The sequence below is a fragment of the Gorilla gorilla genome, chromosome 19 (assembly GCF_029281585.2).
Source record: "Gorilla gorilla gorilla isolate KB3781 chromosome 19, NHGRI_mGorGor1-v2.1_pri, whole genome shotgun sequence".
Lineage (NCBI taxonomy): Eukaryota > Metazoa > Chordata > Mammalia > Primates > Hominidae > Gorilla > Gorilla gorilla.
In genome coordinates, this window is record NC_073243.2 from 39,814,951 (window position 1) to 39,838,620 (window position 23,670).

At 44.6% G+C, this 23,670-nt stretch overlaps 1 pseudogene; it reads right to left on the minus strand.

Annotated features, from left to right (window-relative positions):
* Positions 1–301: 301 nt before the first annotated feature.
* LOC134757542 (uncharacterized) lies at positions 302–3,412 on the minus strand (annotated as a pseudogene).
* Between the last annotated feature and the right edge of the window lie 20,258 nt (positions 3,413–23,670).

Below are 23,670 nucleotides of genomic sequence, written 5' to 3' on the forward strand. Positions count from 1 at the left end.
ATGTTTTTAACAAAAGAAGGAGGAAATACTCGTGACAGTTACAGTCCTTGTTTCTGCAGCTGGTCACGTGGTTGTAGCTCATATTGATGACTATCTTCTTCTACTCCCCATTCTGTATACCCTTTGCCTTCAGCAAGCACCTCAGCAGATCATGGTTTTTTTCTTGGTGGAGTGACCCAAACCTTCATTCCTGAGGGGTCTGGATCATTTGTAGTCCTGCCTGGATTGGGCTGTCATAGTTTCCCATTGACCTTAATCACAGGGCATGGTAACACTAAGAGACACCCTAATGGACCTCCTGTATTCCATGCATACTATTCCTTACCTCCATTGTGGAGTAGTAGACTGATTTCATCTTGATAGTCCAGGTCAGCCACCCGAGCCAACATTGTAACTCCCTTCTTAGCCTGCTGACTTAAAGGTAGGAGGAGCCCAAAGTGTCCAGGTGGCAATCTTAACTTCCAGTTTAATGGAATTGTTGTTGTGTCTCCTGGTGACAGCGTACCTCCCTCTGGAACTAAGACCTCTAGACCAGCAGAACATAATGCAGCAGGAACAGAAAGCAAAAATTTTGCTAGTGGATCAGTAGGGGTGATGATGAGTGATGCCACTTCCACTTCCACCCCTTGATTCTTGGACCTGTGAATCCTGGCTATGGGAGAAACAGTACCATATGTTGGATGCTGATTCAGAGCATACACGGCCTTCTGGACAACTCTGCCCCAGCCCTGCAAAGTACTGTCACCTAGTTAGCGTTGTAATTGACTCCAAGAGGCCATTCCACCGTTCTACCAATCCAGCTGCTTCAGTGATGGGGGACATGGTAAGACCAGTGAATTTCATAAGCACGAGCCCACTGCCACACTTTTTTAGCCATAAAGTGAGTGTCTTGATCTGAGATAATGCTGTGTGGAATACCTTGACAGTGGATAAGGCATTCCGTGAGTCCACAGATGTTAGTCTTGGCAGAAGCATTGCGTGCAAGATAGGCAAACCCATATCCAGAGTAAGTGTCTATTCCAGTGAGGACAAACCTCTGCCCTTTCCATGATGGAAGAGGTCCAATATAATCAACCTGCCACCAGGTAGCTAGCTGATCACCCCAAGGAATGGTGTCATATCAAGGGCTCAGTGTTGGTCTCTGTGCTGGCAAATTGGGCACTCAGCAGTGGCTGTAGCCAGGTCAGCCTTGGTGAGTGGAATTCCATGTTGCTGAGCCCATGCATAACCTCCATCCCTGCCACCATGGCCACTTTGTTCATGGGCCCGTTGGGCAAGGACAGAGGTGGCTGGGGAAGGAGGCTGAGTGGTGTCCATAGAATGAGTCATCCTATCCACTTGATTATTAAAATCCTCCTCTGCTGAGGTCACCCTTTGTTGACCACTCACATGGGATACAAATATCAGCATGGTTTTTGATCACTCAGAGGTCAATCAACATACCTTTTCCCCAATTTTCCAATCATGCTTCTTCCAAGTCCCTGACCATCCAGCCAAACCACTGGCTACAGCCCATGAATCAGTATATAATCACACATCTTGCCATTTCTCTTTCCATGCAAAGTGCACAACCACGTGCACTGCTCAAAGTTCTGCCCACTGGGAAGATTTCCCTTCGCTGCTGTCCTTCAGGGATGTCCTAGAAAGAAACTGCAGTGCTGCAGCTGTCCACTTTTGGGTGGTGCCTGCATATTGTGCAGAACCATCTGTGAACCAGGCCCTAGTCTTCTCCTCCTCTGTCAACTGATCATAGGGAACTCCCCATGAGGCCATCGGTGCAGGCTGGGGAAAAGAAGGCAGGGTGGCAGGAGTGGAGACCATGGGTGTTTGAGCCACTTCCTCATGTAACTTACTTGTGCCTTCAGGACCTGCTCAAGCCTGATCACGTACATATAACTTTCATTTGATGATGGAATGCTTCTGTGCATGACCCACTTTACGGCTAGATGGGTCAGAAAGCATCCAGTTTATGATAGGCAATTCAGATCATATGGTGACATGATGACCCATAGTCAAACATTCAGTTTCCACCCAAGCCCAGTAACAGGCCAACAGCTGTCTCTCAAAAAAACAGTAGTTATCTGCAGAAGATGGCAGGGCCTTGCTCCAAAATCCTAGAGGCCTCCACTGTGATTCACCTATGAGGGCCTGCCAAAGGCTTTAAACAGCATTCTTATCTACCATTGACACCTCAAGCACCATTGGATCTGCTGGGCCATGTGGCCCAAGTGTCAGAGCAGCTTGCACAGCAGCCTGAACCTGTTGAGGAGCCTTCTCCTGTTCTGGATCACACTCAAAGCTGGCAGGCTTTCGGGTCACTTGACAAGTGGGCCAGAGTAACACACCCAAATGAGGAATATGTTGCCTCCAAAATCCAAATAGGCCCACTAGGCGTTGTGCCTCTTTCTTGGTTGTAGGAGGGGCCAAATGCAGCAATTTATCCTTCATCTTAGAAGGAATATCTTGACAGGTCCCACACCACCGGGCCCCTAGAAATTTTACTGAAGTAGAAGTTCCCTGAATTTTAATCGGATTTATTTCCCATCCTCTGGCATGCAAAGGTCTCACCAATAAGCCCAGTGTGTTTGCTACTTCTTGCTCACTGGATCCAATCAGCATAATGTCATCAATATAATGGACCAAAGTGATACCAAAGTGAAAGCCAAAAGAGGTCAAGTTCTCTCCAAATAAGATTATGACACAAAGCTGGAGAGTCCATATACCCCTGAAGTAGGACAGTAAAGGTAGATTGCTGGCCTTGCCAGCTGAAGGCAAATTGCTTCTCGTGGGCCTTATGGACAGGAATGGAGAAAAATGCATTTGCCAAGTCAATGGCTGCATACCAGGTACCAGGAGATGTGTTAATTTGCTCAAGCAATGAAACCACATCTGGTACAGCAGCTGCAGTTGGAGTCACCACTCAGTTAAGCTTATGATAATCCACTGTCATTCTCCAAGATCCCTCTGTCTTCTGCACAGACCAAATGAGAGAGTTGAACAGGAATGTGGTGGGAATCACCACCCCTGCATCTTTCAAGTCCTTGATGGTGGCACTAATCTCCACGATCCCTCCAGGGATGTGATATTGTTTTTGATTTACTATTTTTCTATGTAAAGGCAGCTCTAATGGCTTCCATTTGGCCTTTCCCACCATAATAATCCTCATCCTACCGGTCAGGGAGCCAGTGTGGGGATTCTGCCAGCTGCTAAGTATGTCTATGGCAATCATGCATTCTGACACTGGGGAAATGACCATAGGATGAGTCTGGGGACCCACTGGACACTCTGTAAGTCAGAGCTGAGCTAAAATTCCATTAATTACCTAACCTCTGTAAGCTCCTACTTTAACTGGAGGACCACAATGACATTTTTGGTCCCCTCCAATTAGCATCAGCTCAGAGCCAGTGTCCAGTAGTCCCCAAAATGTCTGATCATTTCCCTTTCTCCAGTGCACAGTTACCCTGGTGAAAGGCCAGCAGTCCCCTTGGGGAAGGACAGGAGAAAGATTCACTGCATAAACTGTCAGTAATATAGTGGGGTCCTTCCTCAAGGAGGCCCAGCCTTCCCTTTATTCAAGGGGTTCTGGGTCTGTAAACTGGCTCAAGTCTGGAAATTGATTGAGGGGGCTGTGACTCTGTTTTTATAATTCAAATTAGTCTTTGTCCATTCAATCTAGAAGTTTTCTGCTTGTATAAATTAAGTAGGAATGTGGTAGGCTTTGTATCAATTTCTAGGAACACGGTGATTAATTAGCCAATGCCAGAGGTCTGCACAAGTCAGACTATTCTGACACTTTTCCTCTGCTGTCCATTATGTTAGCTGCTACGCCCACTTTGCCTTTGAAGATTGAGGGCCGCCACTTAGCCCCTGCCACCTCGGGTCTAATTATTCCCATTGTATTTAAATTTTGTAGCTGAGTGACTGTAGTTCCCACCATTATATCTGACATATAGAGAAAAGCAATTACAAGCCTCTTCAAAGATGCAGGTGCTGCCCTCACAAATCTATTTCTCAAGGTGTTGGTCAAGGGTGTATCTTCTGGACCCTCCCAGCTGGGATGAGTAGGTCTAAAGTGACTAATCCACTCCACCATTCCAATCTCCCTAAGCCTTTGGATCCCTTCCTCTACTTTAAACCAAGGGAGCTCAGGCATTTCTAGCTCTCTCACAGTGGGCCATCTTTTAATACATATTTTAGCTAACCAAGCAAATAAAGTATTAGAACCTTTTTAACTCCCCGAGCTGCAACATTAAAAGCAAAGTCCCTACTTAGTGGGCCCAAATCAATACATTCAGCTTGATCCAACTCAATGTTCCTTACACTTTTATCCCATACCCTTAATATCCATTCCCATGCCTGTTCTCCAGATTTCTGTTTATGCAAATTGGAGAATTCAAACAGTTCTTTTCCAGTGTAACGCACCTCCTCATGGGTCACACTCTCAACCTCACCTCTAGGGGACCACTGGGACTTTGGTTATAGGTCTAGAAGCAAACAGGGGTGTTGGGGGTGAGTCCTGAGGAGAATCAACCGTATTTTGCCTGGCAACTGCCTCAGTGGAGGCCATCACTGTTGCCTCAGGCAGCGCAGGGTTTATCTCCTCAGACAAAGGTGGAAAGGCTGATGGCAGCATGGGTTGGGGAGGGGATGTTGCCACTACTGGGGATGGGGAAGCTGCTCCTCCTGGCAAAAAAGGTTCATCAGAGCTTACAAACTCTGTCCCCAGCTTCATCAGGGTCCTCCCACATGTCCCCATTCGAAGTTGCAGGGTCCCATTCTTTTCCAATCAATGCCCTCACTTTAACTGGTAGACACCTGGATAGGCTGTGCATGCATCTTCATTGCACGTAAGCCACTTGCATGATAAGAGCTTGTGTTTCTTTTTCCATAATTTCAGCTCTTTCTCTACAGAAGAAAAGACTGCCACTCAGGGCAATCTTAGCAGATTTGAGTATCTGTTTCTGAGGCTGGAAGACAGAATCCTTGAGTTCATCATTTTCTTTCATCACTTTGTCCACTGAATTTCGGAGCAACCAACCAGCTTCATTATGTTCCTTGGTTCTCCACATATGGTCAAAGGTATTATGTAGAGAGTCATTAAACTCCCTGCCTCTCACAAGTGGTGAATCAGGAGTGTCAAATGCATTTATTTTGCCTAACTCTAAACAGTTCACGCCAAGGACTATCAGTGTTCCCCATGCTGTTAGAAGTAGAGTCCTTAGCATTTTGGGGTCAATCATATTAAGCAGTCAACTCCAGTAACCCTAAAACAAACAAAAGAACTCCATCCTTAATATTCTGTTCCTCTAGAACCACTCCTGGTACCAAAACCTGTATTAGGGTTCTAGAAGGACAGAACTAACGGGATATATATATATATATATATATATATATATATATATATATATATATATATGGGAGTTTGTTAATTATTAACTTACACGATCACAAGGTCCCACAATAGGCTGTCTGCAAGCTGAGGAGCAAGAAGAGCCAGTCTGAGTCCCAAAACTGAAGGACCTGGAGTCTGATGTTTGAGGGCAGGAAGCATCCAACATGGGAGAAAGATGTAAGCTGGGAGGCTAAGCCAGTCCCTCCTTTCATGTTTTTCTGCCTGCTTTATATTTGCTGGTGCTAATTAGATTGTGCCCACTAGATTAAGGGTGGGTCTGCCTTCCCCAGCCCACTGACTCAAATGTTTATCTCCTTTGGCAACACCCTCACAGACACACCCAGGATTAATACTTTGCATCCTTCAATCCAATCAAGTTGACACTCAGTATTAACCATCACAGACATGTAGTGCCATTTTGTTTAAGCCACAATTACTTGGGAGGGTTTATACTTACAATGGAATTTAATCTTAATTATAGGCACTCTCTGATTTTCATTAGCACCAAAGGCCAATTTTTATTGTATCTACATTCAAATCATGAATTTTTAATGCAACTGGAAAGATCATGTGCTTAACAAATGTTTGACAAACTAATTAAAAGACTAATTCTATAATTAAAGGCTCAGTTTTACTCATTTATTTAATGCCAAAAATATCAGAATTTTCACAAGTGAAAACTGAAAAGCACGACTTATTTTTTTATAAGCAGCTTGTTATCAGACTCTAGAATCTAGGCTCACCAACCATGTGACTTCATTTTCTGGAACTCACTTTGCTCATCTGCAACATGGGCACCTTATCTTAGAGGGCTAGAAGATGGAAAAGAACAAGGCAAAAGGAAAGCCAAGTGGGAGAGCCTCTGGCCCTGGACCCCCTGCTGCCTCCCAAGAGCTCCACCTTTAGAATTTCACTTAAGATTGTGTTTTATAAGACAGTTTCACTAAGGAAATGAGGATCTTGAAATCCACTGGACCAGATAATCTGTAAGAGCCCTTCCAGTTCTGCCATGTTATGATTAGAAACACTCCCACATGGCCAGAATAAGGCAGGTAGTAGCACTGCTGTGAGCTGAGCCAATTTGGGAGTGGCATTGTCCTAGATGTGTTGTTAAAGGCAAAGGCCAAGTTGTAAAGGCAGAATCGAGATGGGAAGACAGCAGATCCAGGAAGAAGGTGATAATGTAGGGCTGTTTCTTCCATTTGGTTTCATTATGCATGAAACACAAGGACAAGTACATGTTAAAGAATAGACATTTGTTTGATAGATGCATATTAAAGGTTATATATTGATAAACAGTTATAATATTACAATTAAACAGAAGAGATGTCACCCGGATATATCTCATCTCATTCATCCATGAAACATTTAACTAAAGAAAGGAGTGGCAAGGCTGAGTGCCATCCCTACATGCAATGCTGATAGGGATGGGCCTGGCTGGAGATGTTCATGCCCCTAGAGCATGACCTGGAAAAAGCCCTGCCAGCTCCACCCTGGACATGAAACAAACACAGGTCCAGGAGCCAGGAGACCCTGTTTGAGTCTCAGCTTTTCCCCTTCATCAAGTCATTCTCCCTCTCTGAGTCTATTTCCTCTTCTGTAAATGAGTGGGTTGGTCTAGATGATCTTTAAAGTACCTTCAGTTCTAAAACTCCAGGGTTTCATGTGCAAGATGGTGGCAGGGTGGGGGGTAGAGGTTGCAATGCTTCTTCCCCACTCGTGCTGTGTGTCTGGATAGAGGAAACCTCCTCAGTAGGGGAGATTCTAGATTCTCTTCACCTTGTACTTCCACTGCATGTGTGGAGATGGAAACTTCTCTGCTTGGTAAATGTGGGGAGAAGGGGTGGTCATGTTCAACTCCATCTTCTTGCTTGACACTGGGGCAAGCAGTCCGTCTCCATTTCTGCTCCAAGAGCAGCCCCCTCCCTAGAGCAGGACTGCCTCCAACAACACTGGTTTTCCTCATCTGGGGCTCAGAACTAGCAAGGCCTCTTGGCTAGCGTGCTAAGGGTACATCCTTTCACCTGGCCTAGGTGTGACTTCATTTACTGAATGCATGATACAGCTGACCTGGCAGAGCTGACTTGAGGGGGGCATGAGCCTTCACCCCATGTGCCAGCATCAAAGGGGCTTCCTCTGTCCTGGCTACTCTTTCATAAAAACAACTTTATGGTTGTTTTCATCAAACACTACCACTATTATCCTCATTTTATAGGTGAAGAAACTGAGGCTCAGAGTTTAATCAACCAGCCCGAGGTCTCACTGCTAGCTGATAGAGTCTTTGTAGGAATTGTATGCACTGTCTCTGAATGTGTTTTTTGACGTTGCATCTCCCAGGCCTGGCTGTGTGACATGAAGGGTCACCATGGATGCAGCCTGTCTCGGGAGCAGCCCCCACTGGCAGCCTGATGGGTGAAGGGAGAAACCAGTCTTCAAAGTCACACCTCCAAGAATCCTGGATCTACTCCTCACCCAGCCCCTACTCAGTAGCAGCTGGCTGCACAGAGGCGACAGGTGGAGCCATCAGCTCCAGAGGAAACCACTTCTCTGGAAGTGGGGCAGTGAATGCGGAGGGTGGGGTGGGCAGCCTTGCCGTATGGCTGAGTTTCTCTCAGGAGGTGCAGCTCACCTGGGGGTCCCTCCTGACTGTGGTCTCCAGTCCTCCATGTCAGAAAAGAGAAACATCTACCTGGCAAAGCTGTCAGCTGCAGTTAGAATGAACCATCTTCAAACTCCAGCAGCCCCTAGCTTAAATGTTACCTCCTCAGGGAGGTGTCTTCATCATCTGGATCAGCAGGTCTGAATTGTCGTGGCCCATTCCAATCCCAGAGGGCTTTAAAAAACAACAATGTCTGGGCTCCTTCCCTTCCCTGGTAAATCAGAATCTCTGGGATTGGCCAGGGTTAGAAACCACTGTTCCAGACAAAGCTCATTCCCTTACCCACCATCCATTCCCACTCCTGGGTTCACATCCCACTTGTCATTTTTACCTGGATGGCTGCGTTAGCTGCTGACCTGTAACCTCCATGAGAGCGGGGGTTGCAGCCTGCCCTCCTCTCCAGCGCTTGACATGGTTCTTCACACTCAGCGGCAATTCAAAGAACATTTGGCAAATACGATCAAACAGTGATGACTTGGCATTCAGGACTTTTTCTCAAAAAAATTCAAAATACTTTTACATGGAAAATTGTTTGCATGTATATTTCATAATCGAAAAATACATTCATAAGCAGCTTATGCAACTCTTACACAAACCTTGTGAGATAAATACTATCACCTAGCTTTGAGACCTTACTCAAGCTAATTAAACTCAACCTCAGTTTCCTCATCTTTAAAATAGGAATAATAGTACTTCCCTCTTAAGGTTATTAAGAAGAATAAATGAAATAACCCTAACACTTAGCACATTGCCTGGCCCACAGTGAGGGTTCAAGAATATTAGCTATTATTGTTGATAATTCCCCTCATGTTACAGAAGGTAAACTGAGACTCAAATAGGCAAAGTGCCTTACCCAAGATCCCACAGGGTTAGGACTCAAACCAATGTCTTCTGACTCCCAGTTGTGTATTCTTTCACATTACAGTTGAGAATGTTTTTGTAAACTAGGATTTACAATATCAGCCTAGTTTTCCAGATGGGAAAATTCACTACCGAGAGAGGTGAATCAGCACAGTGCATTGGATTAGGCATGAATGGATGTTCCTCTGCTCTGGCATGGGCTAAGAGTGGGCCTTCATCCAGCCCCATTTTCTCCCTATGCCTCATTTTCTGCCTCTGTAGACCTGAGAGGCTGATCAGGTGATCATGAGTTCTTCTCCAACCCTGACTATGTGAGATGTGTCCAGCGATCCTCTGCATGGTGTGTGGATGCTCTGCTCCTGCCCCTGTGCAGAGCAGCCTCCTTCCTCCCACAGCATCCACGCTGAGCCCAAAGAGAGGAGATCATAAATCATCCCTCCCTGCCCAGAATGCCTTGCTTTTGAAGGAGCCAAGGAAAGATGAGGCTGCCCCTGGGACCACAGGCCCAGCATGCGACGCCCTCCCCCAGCCCAGGCTGCTACATTCATTATGCACATCCTGAGTGAGGAAGCTCTGGGGAGCCCCATTCCAGGAGATGACAGTCTCAGGTTCTTCTTCGGGAGCATTCTACAAGGTAGTAAATAGACAGTAATGAGCCTCTGGCTTCTTAATGTGCCAAAGTGTCTCTCTCACTGGTTTTGCCAGTCACGGAGCATCGTTCTTCCAGGAAAAGCAGCTCTGGCCTTCCTCAAGTCCAAAAAGAAAAGAAACTAGGCAGAGAGTATATTAAAAACCAGGTAGAAAAAAAGAAAAACATGACCCTGAAACCACACCAATTTGGTGATTTTGTTTCTTTTTGCTGTCCTAGGACTTTTTTAAATATTGAGCAGGTATGACTTTTCCAGGGAGAAAACATACACAACAATTTTTTTGTTTTCATTCAGGCAGGAATTAACAAAGAGGTAAATTGCCTCCACTTTTTGCTGTTATCTGTTCTGCTGCCTTGAGCATCTAAATTGTGAACAGGGAAGACTAGCCAGAAAAGGCCAGCACCTGTGGACAGGCAGGAACCTTTTAGCTGACCCAGGCCACTGAGAGTCACAGGCCTGAGAGCTAGAAGCTGCTCACCTAGATGAGATGACTGGAACAGCCTGTCCCTCTCACTTGAGGTCACATGTAAGTCAGCACATGCCTAACATTCCTTCCCCTCAGCCTCCCTGTACTGCACAGGACTGTCGATGGCCTGCCTCTGGCCAGGCACAAGCTGCTTCCCTTATCCATTCACGCCCATCATGAGCCAAGTATTCAGAACGGGATATCCACCCTACGTCTCATTGCCAACCAGAGGCTTTAGCATTTTGCCTGGTAATTCATTATCTCATCCTCACACATCCAGTGACAGATCCTCACAGGTCCCAGAGCAGTGAGGAAGAATGGCTACCCTTTACAGAGCACCTCCTCTATGCCAGGATCTTCACATATCTTCTGTCATCCATTCATTCTGCAAATATCCACTAAATCCCTGCTATGGGCCAGGCATTATGCTATGCTTGGTACTGGGGATACGATACTGAGTAATTTAGACAAATCCCTTACCCTTACGGAGTTAATAGACCTTATCTCAGATCTTCTCAAGAAATCTATATGGGGGATATTATTATTCCCATTTTACAGATGTGAAAACTGAGGCTTAGAGAGATTAAATAATTTGCCCAAGATCACATAGCCAAAAAGAAAGTCAAGATTTGAACCTAGATCTATTTTTACCCAAAATCTGTGTCATTTTTACTATACCACATTTTTTTTAGCAAATATAGGAAAGTGGGTCTCTTGATCCTGCATTTTTGGGGCTTTACTCACTGAATTTTACACATTGGAAGGCATGTCTTAAGTTTCTTTCTACCTAGCACAACATGCTGCATAACAGGCACCTAATTAGGTGGATGAATTAATTTAATACATTAACTCACTGTGAGCCCCAGACCAGTCACCTGCCCTTCTCATCTTCCTCTCTAGCCACCTCTCCCTCTTCACAGCCATGGGTGTAGGCTCGCCTGCACCCTCCACACCAGCTTCCTCACATGCCATTCACTCCTCACCCCACCAGAGATGCTTTCTACAAGACAGCCAGAAACTTCTTTGTCATTAAATCCAATGGGTGCCTTTCCACACTCATCCTCCTCATCCTTTCACAACATGTGACTCCTGGGAATTCTGCTGCCCAGGCTGCCAGGACTCCTACATCTCTGGCTGTTCCTCCTCGGTTCCTTTTTAATTACTCTTCCATTGCTTCTCAATAAACACAGTTTCCCTGGGGTTTTGGTGCAGGCTTTCTCCTCTCCTCAACTCTTGGGTTTTTTTTTTCCTTTTGAGATGGAGTTTCACTCTTGTTGCCCAAGCTGGAGTGCAATGGTGTGATCTCGGCTCACTGCAACCTCCGCCTCCCAGGTTCAAGAGATTCTCCTGCCTCAGCTTCCCAAGTAGCTGGGATTACAGGCACGCGCTACCACTCCCGGCTAATTTTTTGTATTTTTAGTAGAGACGGGATTTCACCACATTGGTCAGGCTGGTCTTGAACTCCTGACCTCAGGTGATCCACCCACCTTGGCCTCCCAAAGTGCTGGGATCACAGGCATGAGCCACCGCGCCCGGCTCTCCTCAACTCTCTACTTTCTCCCTGGGCAACCACAGTCCCACCGAGCTCTCTCAAATCTCTATCTCACCCAACATTTAGATGGTGAGCCTGAACTCAAGGCACCCTCCCACAAGGCTGTCCTCTTTCCTACGTTACATGCAAGAATTAGTGACATCCTTGTCACTCAGACACTGAAGCCTCCTCCTTCTCCCTCACTTCCACATTCCATCTAGCAACAAGCCCTGTCCATTCCACTCCTCAGGTATATCTTGAACTGTCTCCTTCTCTCTTTCACGACCACTACCTAATGCTGGGGCTTCACCATTATGTCCTACCGTCACTGCGACAGCCACCGACTGATCCCATTTCCCTCAGTGAGTCTGACCTCCTTCAGTCCAGCCTCCACCCTGAAGCTGGAAGAAGCTTTCAAAAACTACAAATCTGTTCATCACTCTCCTGCTCTAAATTATCTTAGAGGATTTCCCCTTGGTTCAAACTCATTACCATGGCTCCTAGGACTTTTGACGATCCTACCCCTGCCCACCTTTCTGGCATCATTTTTTTTCACCCTCCACCTCCATCCTGCATGCTATGCTCTGACTGTACTAAAACAGGTTGCAGTTCCCATACCATGCCAAACTCTCCACCCCAATATATCTCTGTACTTGCTGTTTCTTCTACTTGTAAAGCCTTCTCTGACCGCCTTTATCCTTCAGGATTCAGTTCAGTCTCATCTCCTGCAGGAAGACTTCCCTGGACCTTCAATCCTAGAAGAGGGGCTGTCCTCTGGGCTCTCATCCTTCTCGTGCATTCCTTTCTCATAGCATCTAACACTCTGCTCTATAAGACCACATTATTGGACTTCAAGGTCCTCATGGGCATAAACTCTCTTTTTCATCTCTGTGCTTGCAAACCCTCATACTGCTGTGAAACTTGGTATATAGAAGATGCTCAGTGGAAGAATGAATGGGAAAGCATGATGGATGGGTGGATATGAATGAGTATGTAGATAATTGAAACCAAGATGAAACTGGAGTTAAATAAGTCTTCTGTCCAAACTCCTTCCTCAACTCCCCATCTTCCCAGAGTGAAAGTGGAACCATGCAAAGTGGTTCCAAAGCCCCTGTGCTAAGCAAAGTTCTACAAGCTATCTGTGGAAAGCACATGGCACAGATGGAGAAACAAAACAAATAGAGTTTAATAACCAGCCAATATTTTTAAAAGGGGTATGTCTGGGTTGGCACAAAAAGAAATTCAGAAAATGCTGACTTTTATTTAAAGTCATATCTACATGTACATTCTACAAGGATGCAGAGAGCAGAGTTTTCAACCAACCAATGACCTAAATGTTCCACTGGGCACAACTCACACCACTCCACACCAAGCCATGGGATCTTTGACAAAGGGGAATCTTCTAAAAATATCCAAGCACCTGCTTTGACAAGGCAAAACAAACCATCGTTAATTAGTATGATGGAAAAAGAAAAGCATTTCAAAATCATAATTGAGATCTGTACTGAAGGTCTGGAAATTGAGGAAACCAACTGACTGCAACCATCATAATAGAAATAACAGTACTGAGTCCCACTGGGTGTCAGGTGCTGTACCTCTCTGCCCCAGAACTCAGCACTTCACATGACAGCCACCCTCACACCTCCTCTTTCATCTGATCTCACGACAACCCTGGGAGAAGAGCAGGGTGGGCAGGGATTTGCATCCTGGGTAAACAGACAAGGAAAATGAGTGAAAGGAAAGGACAGGACTCTGAGCTCAGGGAAAACTGACGCCAGGTTCTTTTCTCAGCACTGGTTTGGGGAAATTTGTATGGAAAGTTGCCAGAGGCAAACATTAGGGAATACCTGAAGGAGGCAGATTCTGCCATTTTATCTGATAAAGATGTCCCTCCAGTGCTAAACGTGAGAGCTGCCTTCCTTTTCTCATCTTCTCCTTTTTTCCCCTCCTCTCATTTCCACTCTCTGCCTCACTTATGACACTCCAGCTACTTGGGAAAACTTGGTTTCTAGTACCTGCGAAGGTCAACCTTAGTTACAAGGTCTTTTCATCTGCTGTTCCCTATTGCTGGAAAGTTTTCTATAAGGAACTCTGTCTAACCCTTCAGGTCTCTGTTCAAGTATTAGTTCCCTAGAGACACCATCCTTGTACATACTTGCTAATAAGTCACCTGACAACCCCTACTCCAACTCTCTTTCATTCATATTTTGTCTCTACAGGATAGGTCCTGGGTCCAGAGGGGATGAGTTAGGCTTCCTGATAATTTAATGTGACCTCTATGCTTTCACAGATTTTCATCTTCAACTGGATTTTCCCTTGGAAAGGATTTTGTGTTCACCTTTTTATGTCTAGAAAATGATGCTGATATCTCTGCCATGAGTCCTGACAGTGCTGATTTTCTTCTCTATCCTTACATAAGTCAATCCTGTGTGATTTATCCAAGGATTGTCAGAGCCTGGTCTTTCCAGTAATGCAGTCCTACTATTGATATTGTGAATGTAGCAGTTGTGCAACTCACCATTGTGCTGATACTATTAGTTGTCCCTCAACATCTGTTCTCTTCTTCCTTCATTTAAAGAAAAACACTGTTTTTCTTTAAATTAAAAAAAAAACATTTTAAGAAAAAAACGTAAAACATTTTTTAAGCTGACTACAAGTCATTCAGTATGAAGACTACATTTCCCAGACTACCTTGCTTCTAGGATGGTCATATGACTAAGTACTGGTCAATGGGATGTGAATTAAACAATGTGTGCAACTTCTAGGTCATATCCTTAAAAGGAAGAGGAGAGGCCTTCACTTTCTCTTTCCCTTCCTGCTTGCCTGAGATCGTGATCCATCTCGAACCTTGTAGATGACCACAGATACAGTACTGGCAGGTCAGCAAGGCAGAAGGAACCTGGGTCTCTAACACTATAGGAGTGCTAATCCCACCCTAGACTGCTCACTCACAGATTGTTATTATACATGAGAAAGAAATGAAGTTCTCTCTTGCTTAAGCCATTGCTATTTGGGTCTCTGTGTTATAGCAGCCAACCTATAATCTAACTAGTAGAATCTGAAGTTATCATATTTACTTATTCATTGTATATTCTTCTCTATTGTCTTTACAAAACAAATTCTAAGAGGGTAGAAACCTTGATCCTTGGTCACCACTGTATCCCTAGAATTTGGAGCAGTGCCTATAGATAATGAGGACACATTAGGCAATGAATAACAGACAATAAGTGGATATTTGCTACATTAATGAATACATAAAAGTATACATTAGTCACTTGCTTTCACTGGCTGACTTTCTGGGCAGTCTTTTGCTTTTCTCCTCCCTTTCTGGCCCTCTCTCTGACCCTGTTATAACAGAACTCCCAGTACTGGGAATGCCACATCTCTCCCGCATACTCCTTTGATCTTAATGTGGAAAATGAAGTTTTCTGGCTCAGGGGTCTGAACTTTTCCTTAGTGCTTTGTACACCTGAATAAGTTTGGAAAGGCCTTTTGACATAAAATTACACTTCAGAGAAAGTCACTGGGATATTGGATAGCATCTGATCCTTCTGCCCCAGTATCACCAGGGTGCTCAGATTCTTCCCTTTCGTGATGAAATATCAAAACATAAAAAACAGGCGGTTATCAATTATACAACCTGTTATATTTTTTTCTCCCCTCCTAGTGACCCTGAGATGATATGAGGGCTATCTTGGGGTAACTTGAGGTTGTGAGTCTGAAAATATCAGCCTTAGTTTAGAGCATTTCTGTCCAGTAGAACTATAACCTGGGACACAAATGCAAGCCATACGTATAATTTCACGTTTTATAGTAACCATATCACATTTAAAAGTAAAAAGAACTGTCATGTACTCATAATAATAATTTACAATTTTAAAAAATTTAAGTAAAAACAAACAGATGAAATCAATTTTAACAATATGAACACGTTCAAAATATCATTTCGATGTGTAATCAGTGTAAAATTTAAGAAAATATTTGACATTATTTTTCTCATACTATCTTTGAAATCCTATGTGGATTTTATACTATTTATAGCGCATGTCAATTTAGTACATTTCCAGTGCTTACTAGCCACATGTAAATTCAAGTGCTTATGAGCTACATGTAAGTTCAAGTGCTTAAGTGTGCTATAAGTTCACATGCTTACCAGCCACATGTGCCTAGTTACTATCATTTTGGACAGTGTAGATTAGAGGAAAAGTATTAAATTAGGCTGTGCTCAAGTTCTGTTCAGTTTCTTCATCCAAAAAATGGAGCTAATTATACCTGCTTCATAATCTTTTGGGGAGGAATTATAGAACTAATATAAATGAAAATGTTAAGTGTAGGACAATGTGTTTTTTATAAAAAGCAGATATGATATGCTAGCAGAAACTGTGCTAACAGGTCCTAGCACACTTTCTGCTCCTCTTCTCCATTAATGTCAGAGTTATTCTGCAAAAGAAGGCAAAAAAAAATGGACTCGACTTCTTGGTTCATGGATGAATCCTAATTGACTAATCTAAGGAGTTTTCATTGTAGAGTGAAAGCATTTAGCTACCTCATATTACAAAACAATAGATGGTGAATCTGGCACATTTCCTCTGCCCTCCCAGTGGTATAGACTCTAAAATGAGCTAACCTTACACTAATCAGGAGGAGAGGGAAGGTACTGGTGAAGTAGGAGGTGGGACATGACTCCAGAGGCAGGGCTTGAACTCCAGACCAGATTGAAGACTAGCTGAAACAGGAAAGAAGAGGCAAAAGCACCTTTCCATAAGACATGCCCACCAGTGCCATGTCAGTTTACCACTGCCATGGCAATATGCAGAAGTTACCCCCCCTTTCCATGTCAATGACCTGGAAGTTACCACCACTTTTCTAGAAATTTCTGAATAACTCACCCCTTAATTTGCATGTAATTAAAAGTGGGTATAAATATGACTGAAGAACTGCCTCTGAGCTGCTACTCTGGGCACACTGCCTATGGAGTATCTCTGCTCCACAAGAACCAGTGCCTCTGCTGCTGCCATACACGGCCTCTTCAATAAAAGTTGCTATCTGGCACCACTGGCCCACTCTTGAATACTTTCCTGGGTGAAGCCAAGAACCCTCCCAGGCTGAGCCCCAATTTCTGGGCTCATGGGCCCTGCATCACTGGCACTGACTTGAGAAAAGGATCCGAAAAACATAGGATTCTTTTTGTTCTATAAAGAAACATAACAATGCAGTGCATACATAAACACTTTCTAATTTTGTCTGGATATCATATTTCATGGGTGTACGTCAGGTTATTGTTAATATTGTTTTATTAGTTATCTATTGTTGCATAATAAATTACTCTAAAACTTGGCAGTTTGAAACAATAAGCATGTGTTAGTACCTCATAGTTTCTGTAGGTGAAGAATACAGGATTGGCTTAGCTGGGTGCTTCTGCCTCAAGATTTTTCATAACATTGAGGTCAAAATGTCAGCCAGATCTGTGGTCATCTGAAGGTTTTACAGGTGCTGGAGGATCCACCTCCAAGATGATTCACTCACAAGGCTGTTGGCAGGAGGCCTCAGTTTCCCAGCATGTGGACTTCTTCAAAGAGCTGGTTGACTGTCCTCATGACTTCTCCCAAGTTCTCTCCTAGAATGAATGATCTAAGAGAGCAAGGCAGAAGCCACAGTGTCTTTTATGACCTAGGCTCAGAAGTCACACACCACCATTTCTTCAATATCCTCAGCCCTGTTCAGTGTGGGAGGGAACTCTACAGGTATATCAATACCAGGAGGCCAGGATTCTGCAGATCATTTTGGAGGCTGTCTGCCACAATTGTCAACTGATGCTAGTTGAAAATGGGGGCTCATTTATTTTTTCAGCATGATTAATTCTGGAAAAGATTTTCTTGTTTGTTTCTAACACATACACACGCACAAACACACACACACACCACAGTATTATTGGTTATTTGCATCATCACTTACATTGAATATAATCTTCTGTGATATGAAGAGGCCTAGGTCTGTCACCCCTTTTCAAGACTCCTTCGCTGGACCCTAAAATTTGGCTGCAATTGTCCCTTGGGTTCCTGTTCATTCCCAGCCCTTCATGTCCCGCATCAGCTCACGGACCTCAGGCACTGAAGAAGACCTTACCACAGAGCTTGCCCAAGCTACAATACACGAAAGATGATGTGATGTGGTTTGCATCATGTTAAGTTTCAGATTATGGAAAACCACCAAGGTGAAGTTGACCAGGAGATGTTTAGAGACATACAGAACTTCTCTCCTACTGAAAGATAAGAACTGAAATCAACAGCATAAACAAGATAGTCTCTGTTTTTCTAATTGTATTAATGAATGTGCTGTCTTAAGGAGAGGCGAACAAAGCTGAAAAAGCAGAGGAGTCAGAGAGCTCAGAAAGGGGTGGCCAGGTATTTCCAAATGTCATCTGCTTTCCAAAACTGATTCTCACAGTGCTAGACCCAAATACATATATATATATTTTCCTGAACTTGGAAGTTTCTTTTCTTTCCTTTCATTCCCATTTTCTTTAAAAAGTCACCAAATCCCATTATTCTTTTGAAGGCTCTCTAACATCTGTTCTCTCCTACTGCTTGCCACAGTCTAGCCTTGGTTAGACCCTGAGGGTCACAATCCCTCCCTCGCCCCACACAGACTATAACAGCAGACCAGCTGTGCTCCTTGAACTAGCCCCAGAATTACACTACTTGGCCAGTCTGTTCACTCTGCTATCTCTGGCAACTCTGGGACCAGCTTGAGGTTGTTCTCCAGGGCTTCTCCCGTGGGATCCTAACTGGCTTCCTTCCCAGCTGAAGATCACTGGCCTTGCTCCTCAGGCCACAAGGAACCCCTTCCCTCTTACTCTGCCTCTCTGAAAACTGATAAACTGATAATGCACCACTTTCCTGCCTGGACCCTGGCTCAGCCCCACCCGTAAATGACTCGGCTGCGCAGCGTATGCTGAGCACTGCCCAGACCCGGGTGTGAGGCTTAGACACCCAGGCCCACTACCAGCATCATGATTCCCACTAAATGAGTCTCAGTCACTGTCCTCTGCCTGCCCCGCCTCCACCCTTAAAATGCAAACACTCCTGAGGTTATTTATAGTGTGATTCAGCAAGCCTTGGTGTGGGGCCTGGGCATCAGTGTGCTTAACCAGCACCCATGGAGATTTATGGAGCACAATTTGAACAATACTGTCCTCAAGCCTCAGTATGACCTTGTTTCTCTAATGCTTTTCTTCTGTGGTGGCTGAGAACACAGACTGCTGGCAGGTCTGGCTTCTCTGACAGTCCTGCCCCAAGGTCCTGGGGCACTGAGCAAAAAGAGCTCTGCCCATGCATACTCGCCACAGGGTGCCTGGACATGTGCACACACACATACTTGCACCTGCACACATATATGTCCACATTCACACAGGCACACACATTCACACATGCACACACACACACTCACACAGGCACACACAATCACATGCACAGCTGCTGAATGCAGTGTCCCTGCAGGGTCCAGTCTGAGCCTCGATGCCAGCCTGCCCCTTGGGCCCCCAATCCTTCAAAAATACCAAGTAGATCACAGCTCTTCTCCTCCCACAGACAAAAACACGATTTAGAAGCAGTCATCAAATTCCTGCCTGAGGATACGTATCTCTGGGCTGATTAAATAAACACAGCTTAATTCAATTAAAGTGGATCAGAACCTGCATAAACTCTGCTGGCAGCCAGAGGAGTTGCTCACGAATCCTTCATTTTCATAAAAGAGTGATGGTTCGCCTGCTCAGGGGCTTGCCCAGAAAATGGAAGGGGCTTCTGCACAGACACAGCTCCCTCTGGCCAGGGGAAAGCATTGATGGTTTTTTATCTTTTTTTTTTTTTTTTGAGACAGAGTCTCACTCTGTCACCCAGGCTGGAGGGCAGTGGTGTGATCTCCACTCACTGCAAGCTCAGCCCCCCGGGGTTCATGCCATTCTCCTGCCTCAGCCTCCCGAGTAGCTGGGACTACAGGTGCCCGTCACCACGCCCGGCTAATTTTTTTGTTTTTTTAGTAGAGACGGGGTTTCACAGTGTTCGCCAGGTTGGTCTCAATCTCCTGACCTCGTGATCTGCCCGCCTCAGCCTCCCAAAGTGCTGGGATTACAGGCATGAGCCACCGCGCCCAGCCTGATGGGGTATTTTTATTGAGGGGACCAGGTGGATTTGGAAGCTTTTTGTGCTTTCTGGGGGAGTAGGCATCATGTCCAGTTGCTGAGCACAGGATGAGTATGACTCAGGCTGCTTTCCCAAAGGCAGAGGGTGGCGAGAGCCCTGGCACCACTGATCAGGTGTATGGGAGAGAGGGAGGGAGACAGAAACAGAGAAAGAGAGAGACAGAGACAGAGAGGGAGACAGGCAGAGACAGGGAGAGAGGTAGAGGAAGAAACAAAAGCAGAGACAGAGAAAGAGAGACAGTGACAGAAACGGAGAAATAGAGAGACAGAGGGTGACACAAATAGAGACACAGACAAGGACAGGGAGAGACACAAACTGAGACTCAGAAACAGAGAGACCAGGCACGGGTAAAGCTTAAAGTTCAGCCACAGTTAAGGGTATTACAAATACGCTTAGCACATTCTGAGAGATTTTGAATGGTGTTGGTTGCTGCAAGGAGTCAGCAAGGAGAAAAAGGCACCTGTTCTAGCTAATTTTCTCAAGGGAGGAGTGGAAGAGAAAAAGAAAAAAGCAACTGTGTAAACCTCATGGAGCAAATAGAATTCCTTTGCTCTGCAGGACAAAACCCACTTCTGCCTTCACAAGGAGTGCCTCAGAGGCCCACGGGAAAGACCTGCTCAGCACAGTTGTAGACCAGCAAGGTCTGGGGCCCTTCCCCAGAGCCTGGTGTACTTTTGCTGTGTGATTTCCCAGTACTGGAGGAGAGGCAATGGAGAAACAGCACAGACACCACCACTTTAAGGGAACCTCTCAAACAGTGAGCCTAATGTCTGCCCCCGACCTACGCCCCATCTAAAAACTAGATTGAGTGGCACCTTGTGAAATGGCTCAGTCTCCAGTGTGCTGGAGGTGATCACACAACTTGGGGGTCTCTCTCATCTCTTCCTTTCTCTCCAGGGTCTTGCCTCTTCAGCCTTATTCATCTCTGCTAGCAGGCTGGGGAGGGAAGGACAAAGAGGTAAAATGTACGTTTTGCAAGTTCCAGTGGAAAGTCTTTGGGGAAGAAAGTTGAAACTAATGGGCAAGCTGTGGCTTCCATTAGCCCAGAAATGTGAGAGGGGTGCTGTGCAATCTATCACTGTCCTTTGTATGTGCCGGTGACGCTGCTGACAATGTTATTTTCTGGCTTCAAACTTACCCCCATCAGCAGGACTTTTGCACAAATTTCTTCTGGAACTGATAGCTTACATCACCTTATAGACTCTTCAAGCCCCACCACTGGCCGCCCACATAGCTGATCTCTCATCTCCCCCTACTACCAACTCAGGCTCTGAGCAACAGCTTAGCAGACATTGCTGTTCCTATAGCCTCTCACCTGTTTTCTCCTCCAAGCCCTAACCTAAGCCTTATCCCAGCCTGGACCATCTCTCCATTAACTTTCTGACAAATAGTAGAGGGTCTTTTTGCCCTTGTGATTAAGTGTTTCCTACGCATTGAAGCCTTTCAGATGTCTTCTCCAGCTCCATTCATTCCAGACTCCCCTGTGACTCCAGGGTTGTGAGGACCAACTGGAAACATTACTATAAATCACAGGACATTACACTAGTCTAAGGAACATTGTCATGGGTCACACTGACTCTAAACTTTGAGCATATTAAAGAGCCATTTAAAACCCAGAGGCCCTAGGGCTTCTAGTTGAAAGCGACAGGCTCAGCCCTTGGGTTTATCTCCTGTCTCTGCAAATAATCCAAGACAGCCCCATCGGGAGACTTAAGATTTCAAAATCCTTCTGTAAGACACAAAGCAGATGGAGGAGTATTAACTAGGAGCTGAGCCGAAGAGGCTGCTGAGAAGGTAAAGGCAATGGAAGGCAGGCATGAGACATGAGAGTGGAGACGGGGTCAGTAGTTGAAACTGTGTATAGAACAATCCCCCTGATGTTTCCCTCTAACATCCCCGCTTACAAAAACGCTAGTAGCCAGGTAGTTAGATCCCAGCACAGGGCAGGAAAAAGCCTAAAAAAAAAAAATGAAATTCTGTCTCTGCAAGAAACATGAATGGACTTTCTGAGAAGAACTAGGGCCTGTAGCATGGGGTTACTGTTTGCCACAGTAAATCCTTCTCAATCTGACCTTTAAAGATCCTCCAGAAAAATGAGTGGCTGCCTTCCCACTCACAGTAACCAGCCCCTCCCCTGCTCGCAACCCCCAACGCAGGGCTCCTTGGCAACCTATCATCTCATTCTTAAATATCCAGGATCGCCAAACTGTTGAGTCCAAAACATGAAATGAAAACACCAAGAAAAAAATTAATTAAATGGCCTTGAAAGAAAAATAAAGAACAGAAAAGAATTAAAGTGAAAAAAACTCTAATTAGACTTCCAGAGAGTTATGAAAAGATGCTGTATCCACAAAACATAAGTGGAGAAAACAGACCATAAGAAAAAAAGAAAAAAATTTAGAAAGTAAGACTATGACTGCTAACATTTTGGGTGCTTCTTGTTGTTGTTGTTTTGGTTTTCGTTTTGTTTTGTTTTGTTTTGTTCTGTTTTGTTTTGTTTTGTTTTGTTTTTGAGATAGAATCTCACTCTGTCACTGCCAGGCTGCCAGGCTGGAGTGCAGTGGCACAATCTCAGATCACTGCAACCTCTAACTTCCTGGTTCAAGAAATTCTCATGCCTCAGCCTCCCAAAGAGCTGGAATTACAAGTATGCGCCACCACACCTGCCTAATTTTTTGTATTTTTAGTAGAGACGGGGTTTTGCCATGTTGCCCAAGCTGGTCTCGAACTCCTGACCTCAAGCAATCCACCTTTCTCGGCCTCCCAAAGCAATGGAATTACAGGCATGAGCCACCACACCCAGCTGTGACTGCTAACATTTTTTTGTTTTGTTTTGTTTTGTTTTTTGAGACAGAGTCTTGCTCTGTCGCCCAGGCTGGAGTGCAGTGGCATGATCTCAGCTCACTGCAAGCTCCGCCTCCTGGTTCAAGCCATTCTCCTGCCTCAGCCTCCCGAATAGCTGGGACTACAGGGGCCCGCCACCAAGCCTGGCTAATTTTTTTTGTATTTTTAGTAGAGACGGGGTTTCACCGTGTTAGCCAGGGTGGTCTCGATTTCCTGACCTCATGATCCACCCGTCTCAGCCTCCCAAAGTGCTGGGATTACAGGCATGAGCCACTGTGCCTGGCATATGTATAAACATATATAGCATATGTTTACATACCATAGTTTGATAAAGAGAGAGGAAGGGAATAAATATATTATATATATATTTATAGCAGATATAAAACCATATATATATGATTTTAAATGGCTCTTTAATATGTATAGTGCAGCAAGAAAAGAAATTTGGGTAAATCTTGTGGTCTTTATTTCTGCAACTGAACACAGGTCAAGTGAACTTTCCTGTTCCTCAGCTGGTAATTGTAGTAGGCATATTGTAGATAGGAAAATAAACTTAAACTTAAAATAAAAATCTATTTTAGTGAGGACAAATTACTGCCTTCCATATGATAGAAAGAATCCAGCAAAAATAGGCAAATGGGATTGTATCAAACAAAACATATTCTGCACAGCAAGGGAAACAATCAATAGAATGAAAAGTCAAACTACAGAATGGGAGAAAATATCTGCAAACCATTCATCCAAGAAGGAATTAATATTCTGAATATATAAAAAACTCAAACAACTCAACAGCTAACGAAGCAAATAACCCAACTTTTAAAACAGGCAAATGAACTGAATAGACATTTCTCTGAAGACATACAATATCCAACAAATATATATATATATAAATGTTCAACATCACTAATCATCAGGGAAATGTAAATCAATACTACAATGAGATACCATCTCACCCTAGTTAGAATGGCTATTAACAAAAAGACAAAAAGTTCCAAATGCTGGTGAGGACATGGAGAAAGGGAACTCTTACATGCTGTTTGTGGGAATGTAAACTAGTACAGCCATT